Below are 13372 nucleotides of genomic sequence, written 5' to 3'. Positions count from 1 at the left end.
AAAGTATTTGAATGGCTGCAGCAAAAAGGTCTCCTTTTTGGCAAAATTTATCACAGTAAGCTCTTTTATAGTTCTGGACTTGGCCTGTGTTCATCAACATCACTCGGTCTCATTCTGTCTTGTGGGTCCCATGGTACCTGCTGACACTTTCCTGACACCTGTTGAGTGTTTTTAGAATATTGGTGAGGCTCCTGCTCCTGATCGGTCATTGGAGAACTGATTTGCTGGGCAGGGTAAAATAACATTGTTTTTATGGCAGCTGCCACTACAGTGTTGGTATTGTTCTATCACTCCTTTCCCCCCCCCCCCCACTTTAAAAAAATTATTCTTGTGTTCCCTACACTTGGGTTTCCGGGGGCGGGGGGTGCTCTGCCTTCTATAACAGTCATTTTGTGGTTGGCTGCATCTCTGTTAGTGGTCATTTTGTGATTAGCTTCACCTCCTGTGGCAGACAGTTTGTGGTTGCACCACTATCCTGTATCAGAGGGTCAATGTGTTGCAGTGGTTAAGTGGCAGACTATAATCCAGAGAAGAAGGGGGGGAAGAGTTGTTTTCCATATTCTGCATCTCTCAAAGTGTCTTACAATCACCCTCCCCTTTCCCTCCCCACAAGGGACACTTTGTGAGGTAGGTAAATCTGAGAGAGTTCTGAGAAAACTTTGACTGGCCCAGGGTGCAGCAGCTTCATGTGTAGGAATGGGGAAACAAACCTGATCCACCAGATTAGACTCCACTGCTCATGTGGAGGAGTGGGGAATCAAACCCAGTTCTGTAGATTAGAGTCCACTACTCTTAACCACTATCCCAAGTTTGATTCCTTGCTCCTCCACATGGGTGGCAGACTGCAATCTGGAGAACCAGTTTGATATCCCACTCATCCACATAAGGCCTGCTGGGCTAGTCATGGTTATCTCAGTAAGTTATCTCAGAACAAAGTTATCTCAGAATTTTGTCAGCCTCACCTACCTCACAAGGTGCCTGTTTGTGTGGACAGGAAGGAAAGGCAATTATAAGTCTATGGTAGAAAAAAAGCATGGTATCAAAACCAACTCTTCTTCTTCAGAGTTTCAAAAGTACCCACAGACTCAAAAATGTTGGTGACTCTAGGTCTAAAGTCTTGATGAAGACCTTTTTTACCTTTTTTCAGAGAGAAGGATAATTTCTTTGCACCCTGTGATAACAGAATAAGTGTCAAAGGTAGGAATTTGGAATGTTTGGGACAGTATCTTAGAAAAACCCTTCTTCCAGCCTTGGCTCAGTGGAAGAATATTTGCCTTGTATGCTATAAGTTCCAGGTTCAATAACTAGCATTTCAAGTTGAAACAATCAGATTGTGAGTGATATAGAAGGTCTCTGCTTAAGACGCTGGAGAGCTACTGCCAGTTAGAATAAACAGTAACCTTGCTAGACTAATGGTTTGACTGCAGTCCTGTATACAGGGTCCTTCTGCATGTTAACTGAATACAGAGAAAAGAAGAGTGCGCATGAGCATGCTGGTCACATTCCATCTTTGCGTGATCACTGGCTCACAAAAACTACCTTTTTATGGCTGGCAATATAATAACAATAATAACAATAACAACAACAACAACCTTTATTAGGCATTAAAAGAAGAAAACAAGCTTGGCAAGTCAGATTATTCTATGTATGGAGAACCAGTACAGAGTAAATTATTCCAAAATATCTGATAGAACCTTGGCTGCAGAGGTTACAATCAAAGGAGAAGAGTTGTTTAATAAGAATATGACCTTCCCAACTGCTGTATACTTTACAGCAGTGATTCTCAACCTGTGGGTCAGGACCCCTTTGGGGGTCAAACAACCCTTTCACAGACTCTCTGCATCAGTGTTCTCCATCTGTAAAATGGATAAATGTTAGGGTTGGGGGTCACCACAACATGAGGAACTGTATTAAAGGATTGCGGCATTAGGAAGGTTAAGAACCAATGCTTTACAGGGAACAAAGCAAAGAGCCTGCTCCTGAGCCCCTCATATTTAGAGCAGTAGAGCAATATATGTTCCATAGATTGAGTCTCAGAAATGCAGTGAGGGCATTTTTGATCTTGTGGGGCAATCTTAGTAAACCTCCCTTGTAATATAGAGAAGGGGAAGGAGTTAGAGTTAGGGTTGGCCTTCATGTTGAAAACCTTCATGTTGAAAACTTTCAAGGCGGCAGGTATGAATCTGTTGCCTTTTGTGAAGAAGTTTTCAACACCCACCACTGTGGCTCTTCAGGATTTCACAGCATGGTCTCTATGTTTGGACCAGTGGGCTCTATGGTGAAAAACAATCTCTAAGTATTTGCAGAATTTAACCTGTTTGACGGATGCGCCATCAAGCATCCATCTAGTAGGCTTAAAGGTGTTAGCAAACGCAATCACTTTGGATTTAGCGAGATTGATGAATAATGAATTTCGTGTGCCATACTTGCTGAGACAAGAGACAGTTTAGGCCAGCCCTTGTTCTGGAGAGTAATAGTGCATCATCTGCAAACAAAAGAAGTGGGAGAGGTTCATTTCCACAGCTAGGGCAATGTGAGTTTGCAGATCTCAAGTCCAGGGACAGATCATTAATGAAGAGATTAAATAAGAGTGGGGCCAGGACACAACCTTGTTGAACGCCTTTAGAAGATTGTGTTTTTGGTGTTAATTTTCCCAATGGCGTGCATCTCACTTGATAGGTGGTGTTAGTATGCAGAGCTTTGACAATGGCGAGAAGTCTGCCATCTATACCCATCTTCATGAGTTTCTCCCAAAGAAGTTCCCTACTCACAGAGTCAAATGCTCCCTTGAGGTCTAGGAAGGCTGGTAATATTCAAAAGCACAATAAATTCGTGTTGCACCAAACCGCTATTTATAATACACTGTGTAATATATTATACCTGATATAATTCAAGTGCAATTACACAACAAACAATAATACTATACAAAATTCTAATCAATATCAAGGTTCCACGTCCTTCTTAAGGTAACAGTAACTTTGGGAGTCTTTTAACTCAGGTTCTCATACTTGAGAGTCATGAAGGTCCGTCTTAAACGGAATACACATTAATATGCCGTTTTTGATAATGATCTTCCTCAGATATGATTCTCTCATTTGTTAATCAGCCATCATAGGGGTCTATACAAAATCAATACGTTTGGTTTACATATGCAATGATAATATCGCCAATTAACTATCAAGTTTAAATGTTATCTTATTCTTAACACTATTGTATATATAAAACTCATTCTTATTTTGTTATTTTGTTAAATAGACAATTACAACTTAAGCACAACCTGCTTTCAATGATATACCAATTTGCATATATTATAACTTCTGTATGTACATATTCATTGAAAAAATTATTATAAAATTGATGTTAATAATTCATAGTTAAAATAGGAGTAAATGTTCATAAGCTTGAATAATACTATCTACATGTTATTAATATTACTATGTCTACTCTCAATAAATATTTTTCTATTTCATTACTAAATATCAGAATAAATATTCCAAACCATATATCTTATTAATCATTGTGCATTTTTAGTTAACTCAATCTGAGTCCTATTTTTCTAAGTATCATTGCTTATAACTTACACAAATTCCAAGTGAGTCTATCACATCTCTACAGATCCCAATCTAGGCTTCCTATCAGCTGTAAGGCTATTTGGTTCCTTATACTGATGTAACATTAATGTAAAACAGCTGTAAAATCACTGAAGGTAGTTAAAGTTATATCCTACAATTCTTCTCTACCATATGGATTCACAGATCACATGAAAAGCCCAGTTCCTTATTAAGACCATTTCCTAAGTGGCTTCAAAAATCTATAAATCCACTTGGTCTCCCACTGCAATAAATGTCTTTTTATATTGATGGATTTATCTCCCGGAACATCACAATGGTATAATATCACAAAAGAGAAATCTTTCTCAGAATAGTTAGCTTGTCTAAAATGATGCACCAACAGAGCTTCTTCTTTGTGGAGTCTGATATTTGATGCGTGCTCCAACATTCTAGTTTTCAAAGATCTGGTTGTCATCCCAATATAAATGAATGAACATGTACATTGTAATAAGTATACACATTTAGCCGTATTACAATTAGACAGATGTTTTAAATACCATCGGTACTTGGTAACAGGATCAATGACAACTTTTGAATTTTGAGATTGGATACACATGCTACAGTGATCGCACTTATAATGCCCTACTGTTGGAGGAATATATCTAAGTCTGGGTCTCTAATCAGAATGTATTAATTTTGTTCAACTTTCTGATCTAGGCATCTAATCAGTGTTAACATTCCCATTATGCAGATGACAGGGCAATTTCCTAGAAGCAGGTGGTGGGGGCAGCTCCCTTATGCTCTTTGTCCTTCCCAGCACATTCACATTAACTCAAACATGGAGGGGTCACATGCAGAGGGAAGACAAAGAGGAGGAGGGGTTTGGATTTACACCCCACTTTTCTCAATCATAAAGAGTCTCAAAGCAGATTATCAACTTTTTCTCTCTCCACAGGCATCTTATGAGGAGAGGCTGAGAGAGTTCTGAGAACTGTGACTAGTCCAAGGTCACTGAGCAGGCTTCATGTGAGGAGTAGGGAAACAAACCCAGTAATCCAGATTAGAGTTCACCACTCATGTGGTGGAGTGGGTTATCAAACCTGGTTCTCCAGATTATTCTTATGTTCCCTGCACTTGGGTTTCTGGGGTGTGTGTGTGTGTGTGCGTTCGTGCGTGTGTGTGTGTGTGTGTGTAACATACTTCCCTCTGTGATACACCTCTGAAGATGCCAGCCACAGATGCAGGTGAAACATTAGGAACAAGATCCACTGGAAAACCCACCAGAACCAACTATTTCTATCACTGTTTCTCTTATATGCTTTCTTGTTTAGTGGATTGTTGAGTCAGGTTGGGTAGCTTGGAAGACATTTACAGAAGTGTATTATTTACTTGTTAAAAACACTGTACTCCCCCGCCCCCAAAAAACCCACTGAATTTTTTGAAAAGTTGGTAATTCTCTGGCTGCAACACAACAACCCATGTTGAACTGTTGCCTGTCATACAATTGTTAATTGCCAGGAATGCTTCTAGAAAAGTGGGAAGTATGTGTGCGTTCTTGCACTTAAACTATATTGTACTGCAGGAGGGTATGATGTTAGGTATATGGAACGAGTACAGTTCCAGAAGCCACATTCTTAAATAACCCTCTTAAGTATCAACTGTTTTTATTGTTTTCCGAAGAACTAGATCAGAACGTCAGAGTGCTGTTCCTGTGAATTCACATCAGAATTCCAGTTGCGTTTACTTGGAAAGGAGTTCATTTTATATCAGGAAAACTAGTGCAATACTAACATTGTTTCTAATACGAATATACTACATTTCTGGTAAATGGCTTTAGGATTGCAACTTTACATAGTCATAGTAGGGTTTCTACATCCGGTTTGAACTCTATAATCTCACCTTCCTCAAAGAAACTAATGGAAATCATTCTCCTCTCTTGTTTACAAAGCTGTGATCAGGATAAGAAAGTGACTGGTTCAAGGTCTCCCCAAAAGAAATGCCATCTCCAGGTTGGGAAATATCTAGAGATTTGGGAGGTGGAGCCTCAGGAGGTCATGATTTGAGGAGGAGAGGGATTTCAGTGGGGTAGAATGCCATAGAGTCCACAGAGTCCTTCAAGATGATCATTTTCTGCAGGTGAACTGATCTCTGTCAACTGGCAGTCAGCCATAATGCCAGGAGATCTCCAGCCACTACCTGGCAGTTGGCAACCCTGCACCCCATGTGCATCATGGCTGAGTGTACTCTTCCAGCCAATTCTAACCAGAAAACAAAAACAGCTTTGAGCCCATATAGGGATTTTTGTAAGTGTTGTACCAGTTGCAAAATGCAAATGCAAATCTCTGGGCCAATCTGCAGAAAAAGGCAAAGGTGGTGACATTTTCCCTTGTACAGAACTTGTGTGAGCTTCTGTGAGCCTTTCTCTGGGCCTGGGTCCACTGTTTCCAGAGCTAAAAGGGCTCTGATTGCCATTTTGTCAGCCCATCAAATTACTTAGTGCTGCATGATCTAGATTGGTCATAGATTTTATAACCAAAGTAAACAAAAACAAAAACATCCCTACTTTCTGTCCATCACCTTCCTTATTTTTAGGAGGTTGAATGTACCTTCAACATTAGTCCATGTTCAAGTAAGCCTGACACCTCGTGGTCACTAAGAATATCGCAGCCTATTAGCAAAAACATCTGCACACCCTCTCAGATGCAAGCAAGCATGCTAATGACTGCATTATCGTTTAAACAAAACACAATACAGTCTGGAGCCATGCAAGATGCAATTATTTCACCTAATTAGATCTGGGTGCTGGTTTTAGGCCTGGATACTGATGAGACAAGTTGAAGCATGATTGGGAAGATTAAAACACATCGATCAGCAGTTTGGGTTTTTGGGTCTTTTTTACAAGGATAAAACTAGGGTTAATCTTTCAGACATCTTTTTCCTGGAAGACTCAATTAAAAGAAAAGATCTCCATAGCAAAATGTACTGTAAACACGTTTATAAAGGGTTTTTTTTAAAATGTCAAAGGAGGTCAATTGATTCTTCCAATCATTAAAGTGTTTCAAAGCAAAGTCCTCTCTCAGGTTGGTATTGGAAGATCAAATCAATAGGAAAAATAGAAATTATTCACAATATATTTCTAAGAAGGATCTTAGATTTGCCACCATCTACCCCTGCTCCCTTACTCCATTTGGAAGTGGGCTTACCAGCTATCACTACTAGTGTGGATCTCAGGTTACTCATTTACTATAAAAGGTCATATATTTAAATAATGATCACTTGGTCAGTCTGAGCCATAAATTGAAGGAGAATCTGGGGAAACCAAATTCATCCTTTACTTGTACAATATGAAATACCTTCCTTTGATATCATTACATCTTGGGAGAGAAGCAAAATTCGTGATTGAGTATTCAATAAGGATGCCTTACAAGACAAAGCCACAGTGGTGTAACGCCAAGGGGACAGGAAGGTTGCGACACCCCGAGTAGAGCCGCAGCGGATGAGTGGCTGGGATGTGGAGGGGGTGTGGAGGGGCATTCTGGGACAGGGGCAGGCAGCATCACGTCAGGGACGCAGGGCACAAACGCGCCCCGGGTGCAGTTTTCCCTCGCTCTGCTTATGCAAAGCCATAACTACTAGGACAAATTATGCCCCATGGCTTCCAAAGGTAAAAAACAAAAACAAAATGGCCAGATGGCCCAATACTTAAATGCACTTAAACAGGCCCATCTAAAGATTGCATTTACAAGCTTAAGATTTCAGACTTTTAGGTCGTAATGCTTACAAAGGTGATTTGACAAATGCCCAAAGGAGTCTAGGGTAAATGTGGTTTAAAGCAGGTTGAAGCAGGTTGCAAATCTGGCTTAAAGCAGGTTGAAGATATCAGACATTATATTCTATGTTGCCCTTTCTATGCTTATATGCATTACAAATATCTACACAACATTATAAGATATATGATATGTAGCGAAGACAAAATCTTCTTTCTCATGGCTGACGTTTTTGAAGATGTTTCATATAATGTTGTAATCTTCATGTCCTTAGCTGCTAGGATTAGGGAAAAGTTAATTGATGCACAAGCTATAAGAGATAAATTGTAGATATGCCTGTTATATAAAATAAGTGATTTTAATATTTATATTTTGGAATGGGATAAGCTTTATACTGCTGATTTTGTTATGTATGGTTTTTAGGGTGTCTTTGGATTTTTGGATTCTATGTTTTATGTACACACAAGCAAGGTCTATGGCTATCAATAAACATGTTGATTGATACAAGAATAAACTTGGTTCAACGTCAGGATATTTTGTGTGATACTCAGTAGTACTGAGTAATGGCACCTTTTGGGGACTCTCCCAAGTCCTAAGGTGGATATTGGTCAAAATCAACACAACCTTACATATGGAGCATTGTTCAACAGTAAATATGCACATGATGTATGTGATATGCACGTAATTGATCAGTTAGAGAAACCTACTTCTACACAAGCAAAAAAATTTGGCTCCTGTCACAGCTTTTCAAGGGATAGAAAAATCAAACCATGACAGTTAAGAGCTGTATCTCTACTACACATTTCAACTCACTTATTTCAATGATTTTTTAAAATTCTGCCAGACACACCCATATCTACCGAGTGTACTGAATGTAGGTTTATAATGGTGTAAACACATTTCTTTTTGTGCATAACTAAGAAATGGTTCCTTTTTAAAAAATCTTGGTTAATTATGTGAGCTTTAATGAATTAATAAAATGTGCATAAATGTGCATATGAATCTATCCCAAAATAATCAGTGGCCTGTTTCCAGTGTCTCCATCTTCAGCAATTAAGCAGATGATTTTTGGTGGCTCAATGCTGGAACACCCTGCCCTAAGTGGCCCACCTTGGGTGTACTCCTAAAACCTGATTTAAATGTGATGCTTGCAAAAGACTTTATCCATGCATCTTTTCATCCCAGCATCTTGTTTGAACTGGGTTTTCAAGCTGTTGAGCAGCCAACTTTAACATACCAGGATCCTTATCCTGTGTGGGCATTGCATAAGTCTGCTAATGTTATGCTCATAGCAGCACAGTTTAAACAAAACGAGCTCTTTGTTTCCATTGGCAATATATTTAAATCCGGCTTATTTAAATCAGTTTATGACTGCCTCTCAGTTTTATGGCTTTTACAACTTCAATAATTTTTATTACATCAAAGCATTTTAGTTTGTCCCCAGCTTTGGATGGCCCAGGCTAGGCTGATCTCATCAGCATAAGAAGGGCCAGCCATGGTTAGTACTCAGAGTCTGGGGTTGCTACAGAGAGGCAGGCAATGGCCAAGCACCTCTAAATGTCCCCTTCCCAGAAAATCTTATAGGGTTGTCATAAGTTAGCTGTAACTTGACAGCACTTGAACACAGCAGTACATTGATGAATCATTCCTGTAGCAAGCTTTATCTAACATCCAATTGTCATGGTTGCAGAAACAACTACTGAACACTGCAGGCTTAAGTTGTGCACAGGTTGGGGCACACTGACATATCTTCATGAGGTTCCATACATACACTATAATGTACAAGTCTGGCCCACACATGCAATATATCCTTTAAATCTCAATCACTTGGAATAATTTCACTCTAGCTGGTGTTCTACGGCTGCTACTGAAGAGCTACAGTAATCATTTGCAACTGGGTTATCAAATGTGGACAAGTCAGTAAGAATAATTATTGAAATAATGATAGCCCAATTTCCAGCAAAGTATGAATGTAATTTAAGAGATTATCTACATACAGATTAGCCATCTGAGACAAAAATTTTGTTTTGTGTTATTTATTTATTTAAAGCATTTATTAAAGTGTCCTTTCTCCTCGACAGAACTCGATGCCTTACAGTAACAAATATTAAAAACAGAATAAAAACAATATTAATAAAACAATGATTATAAAAATACACACAATGTCACAGTTCCTAGAGCTCAGTTATCCCAGATGCAGGCTAACAGAAACAGTGAGACATCCATCCAGTTCAGGGCAGATGGCTAAACACGTTTGAAATATATCACTGGGAAAATGTTTTAATAGACATATGGCTCCAGCCGTGTTTGGGAAAGAACAGAACTGATCCAGTACAGAACTATGCCACTTGGTTCTTCTTGAAAATGCACATAACAACAGTATTTAGGCAACACTTAGACAATGCTTTGTAATCCAACAGTCTAAGTTTAATGGCCATTTGGAGAATGAGGAGAAATACACCTGCAAAGAAACGGGATCAAAGCCCAAGGAAACTGGGTAACAATTAGTTCTTCATTACTCTCTAAACCGGCCGACTAGCAAATCCTGACAGCTTGACTTAGATATATGTAGCCTTGCCAATGCCATGCAGGCAAATGTCACTTACGTTGTTATTAGAAATCGCCCTTAAGCTAACATCATATGTCTTTTTGACAAGACAAATGGTTGGCTTCTGACACTGAATAATTTTCATTTAGACTGAAAGAAAATGTTGAAAGATAAGACTTCTCCAATTAAAGAAAGCATACATAAATGAGATTTGGGATTATTAATTGAGAATTTTATACACACATCCAGGTACCTCAATTATCCCTTCAGGGCTTTTCAGCAGATCATTTTCAAACAAAGTGAGCTTTATTATGTCGCTGGGTAATGCTTATTCAGTCCCCCCCCCCCCCCCAACACCACCACCATCTGTTGTGATTATGGCTGTTGTGTGCAGTACAGCCCTCAGTCACAGCTTTAACGATATCCCTCAATTACCCTCGATCCTTCAAGCAGGCATTTCTTAAGCCCTTTTGCCCCCCCCCCTTCTTCTAAGGAGCTCAAGAAGATATCCCAAAGATCATTCCAGTTTATCCTTAGAAGTAAAAGAGACTGAAAGATATGATTCATTGCTTGATATGTTTATCAACTACAGCATCAAGGCTATGACTTTCAAGTGCAAATAAGCCATTCAAACACTACAGCCTGACTATTCATGTAAGCATCTTAAATGTAATGCCTTCCGAGGAATCTATTGACATATTTCACTGAACGTCATCCAGCATTCTATGGTATCAGCTGACAGTAGCTTCCTCAAGGGTATCAAAGAGTTTCATGGTTGACCAGGATTTGAAGCCACTGGATTACTGCAATGCACTCTGTATGGGACAGCTCTTGAAGACAGCCTGAAAACGACAACGGGTCCAGAATGTGGCAGCCCAACTGCTGAGTGATTGAATAATATATGTTGCCCATTTTGAAACAGCTTCATTGGCTGCCAGTCTGCTTCCAGTTTCAATTCAAGGTGCTGATTATGGCCTTATAACCCTTCACAACCTAGAATCCACATATCTGAAGAACCATCTCCATCCATATGTCCCTCTGTGCCAACTATGGTCAGCAAACTATCAGGCAGCCTCTGTTGGCTATCCTGTTGCTCAGAGTAGCCTGTCTGGCATCAACCAGATCCTGGGTCTTTTCCATTAAGGCTATAGCTCTGTGGAATTGGCACCTGAAGACTTGGGATGGACACCCTCCTTGGCAATCTTCAAGGCCTCTCTGTTAGCCTGAGATTTTGAGGGTATTTGAATAGTACTCATCTTTTAAGGGGGATGGCAGATTTGGGGCTTGCTATCTTATCTGTGGTTTTAGAGAAAGATGTTTTAAATATTATTGTAAGCCACCTTGAACCAACAGAAGATATGGGATATAAATGTTTTCATAAATTAGTTAATGTTCCATTTTGCCATCAAGTATTCCACACACCACATTTATGCTGAAGACCTTTTGCTACATAAACATGCTGTTATAATCACACCACCAGAGAGATAATACAGTTTGTTTTGCTAAGTGAAGACATATAATAAGCTAGTAATCTGCAACTCTTTGTATGACACTGGGCTGTTGGATTACAGGATCCCATTGATGAGTACTAACAGCGACTTACAGTGCATTTCGAAGCAGAGTTACATTTTTTATTGAAGTCAGTGGGCTTAGAAATGTTTAACTCAATTTAAGATAGCACAATCAAGTATTGGTAGAGGGGCCACTTATGATCTAGACTGCAACCTGATAAATGAAACATTGCAGTTTCAAAGCAAGACATAGTTCTTGATGTTGATCACAAACATCCCCAGCATTAACAAAGAACAGCTGTTGGTTTGCAAAAGGCAGCTGTAACTGCCATACAGTTAAGTATTTGAATATTAATACATTCTTAAGGGCTGGAAAATGATTTTCCTTCCTGTGGTTTTTCAATTTTCTCTCTCATATAGAATTAGAACTTGGAGTTACTCCATGAAATTGATTGCAGTATGATAAAATATGTGAAAAGTAAGTACTTTTTTTTTTCACAACACAGCTCATGTATGGAACTCCCTGCCATAGTATATGGTCATGGGCTTAGATGGTTTAGATGGCTTAAAAAAGGGACTAAATAAATTCATGGAAGATAAATCTACCGTGCTGTCATTTTGTGCAAAGAAATCTAGTCAGCCAGGGCTAAGACAGAAGCTTCTGTGAGCCCATGGAAGCCCCAGGGTTGGTTGAAAAATCTGGAAATAAGAAGTGAGAAACCCCTTAAAAAGCAAAAGTTCAAAAACACAGCTCTTGTGAGACAACAGTGTGGATCCCCTTCTTGTCAATGACTTTTAGAGATAGAAGTTAATTGGAAGCATGTTCAAACAACAGGACAGGTTGTTGCCTCATTGCCCACTTGTATGTCTTTCTGGGAGCCCTTGGCTTGTCTCTGCTGGAAACAAGGATAGTGTGATGGACTTTTGTGTGATCCTGCAGAGTCCTTGTGATTTCTTGTCTTTGTAGATACTAGTGATGCTGCAAGGCTTTTTTTAATGAGCAGTATCTTTACCATCATCAAGAGATCTAGTTTTCAGCATGACTGATGCTTGAATAGAAAGCATTTTCTGTTCCCTACATTTAAAAAAGGGGCTGTATTTTGGAACTTTGTTGATGGGACATAAAAGGAGGTATCTGAAAGCTGAATGCTTTTCTTTTAGGGTCAGAAAACTTACAGGGACCCAATCTTACTTGTGTTAAAAGAATGGGACTTTTAAAGGAAGCCCAGGACAGACACATGTAGCACAAGGTAGCATCTTGGAAAGTAACATTCAAATCGAGAAACCAGTGGCATGTAAAGTATGCCTAATCATCTAACAGAAGAACCAGGAAAAGATTCCATTTATTCATAGAGGTGATCTTGGCCATCAAGAGAAGAAGCAGCACACTGAGCTGAAATTACTCCATTGTGCAGAGCTCTGACTTTTTTTCTCATTGCAATATATCTCGTGATGCTTGTCTTGTGTTTCCTGACCCAGGCTTCCTTGGTCTCCTGCCCATCATCCTGGCCTTGACACCAGTAAAATAATCATTTTGGCTTCCTTTCTTCCTAGCAAATGACCATGTAGCCACATGGTTGCAGCTCACTGGATCTCATTTGGCTGACAGCTAACATTGGGCCCAAGATGTAGAGAGGGTTTCAGGGTTTATAGTCCTTAGGGTTTGCATGGTTCAATCACCTGGCAAGAGCTGTTGGGCCTCACTGTTGCTCTACAATGCTCTGCATTGCAGAGGAAGATTAACGATAATTAGGGCAGTCAACATTTGTACTAGACTCCTGATGGAGTGCCTGATTTGTATATCTTACCAGGTCAATAATGCTCCTTTCCAGCTAAGAAAAGTGCTGGTATTTGAAAGTGTCTGGCACAACATGAAAGTGTTAACTTTCTGATTGTGTGTAAACAGGATGTTGAGGCCAAATTCTGATGAGCTGGCCTATAGATGAGCTGTTGGCCAGTTTGATAGCCCTTGTTTTCATGTTTGTGAGCATGTAT

This window comes from Sphaerodactylus townsendi, linkage group LG05 (assembly GCF_021028975.2).
Source record: "Sphaerodactylus townsendi isolate TG3544 linkage group LG05, MPM_Stown_v2.3, whole genome shotgun sequence".
In the NCBI taxonomy this organism is placed as follows: Eukaryota; Metazoa; Chordata; class Lepidosauria; order Squamata; family Sphaerodactylidae; genus Sphaerodactylus; species Sphaerodactylus townsendi.
This window is presented reverse-complemented; position numbering follows the sequence as displayed.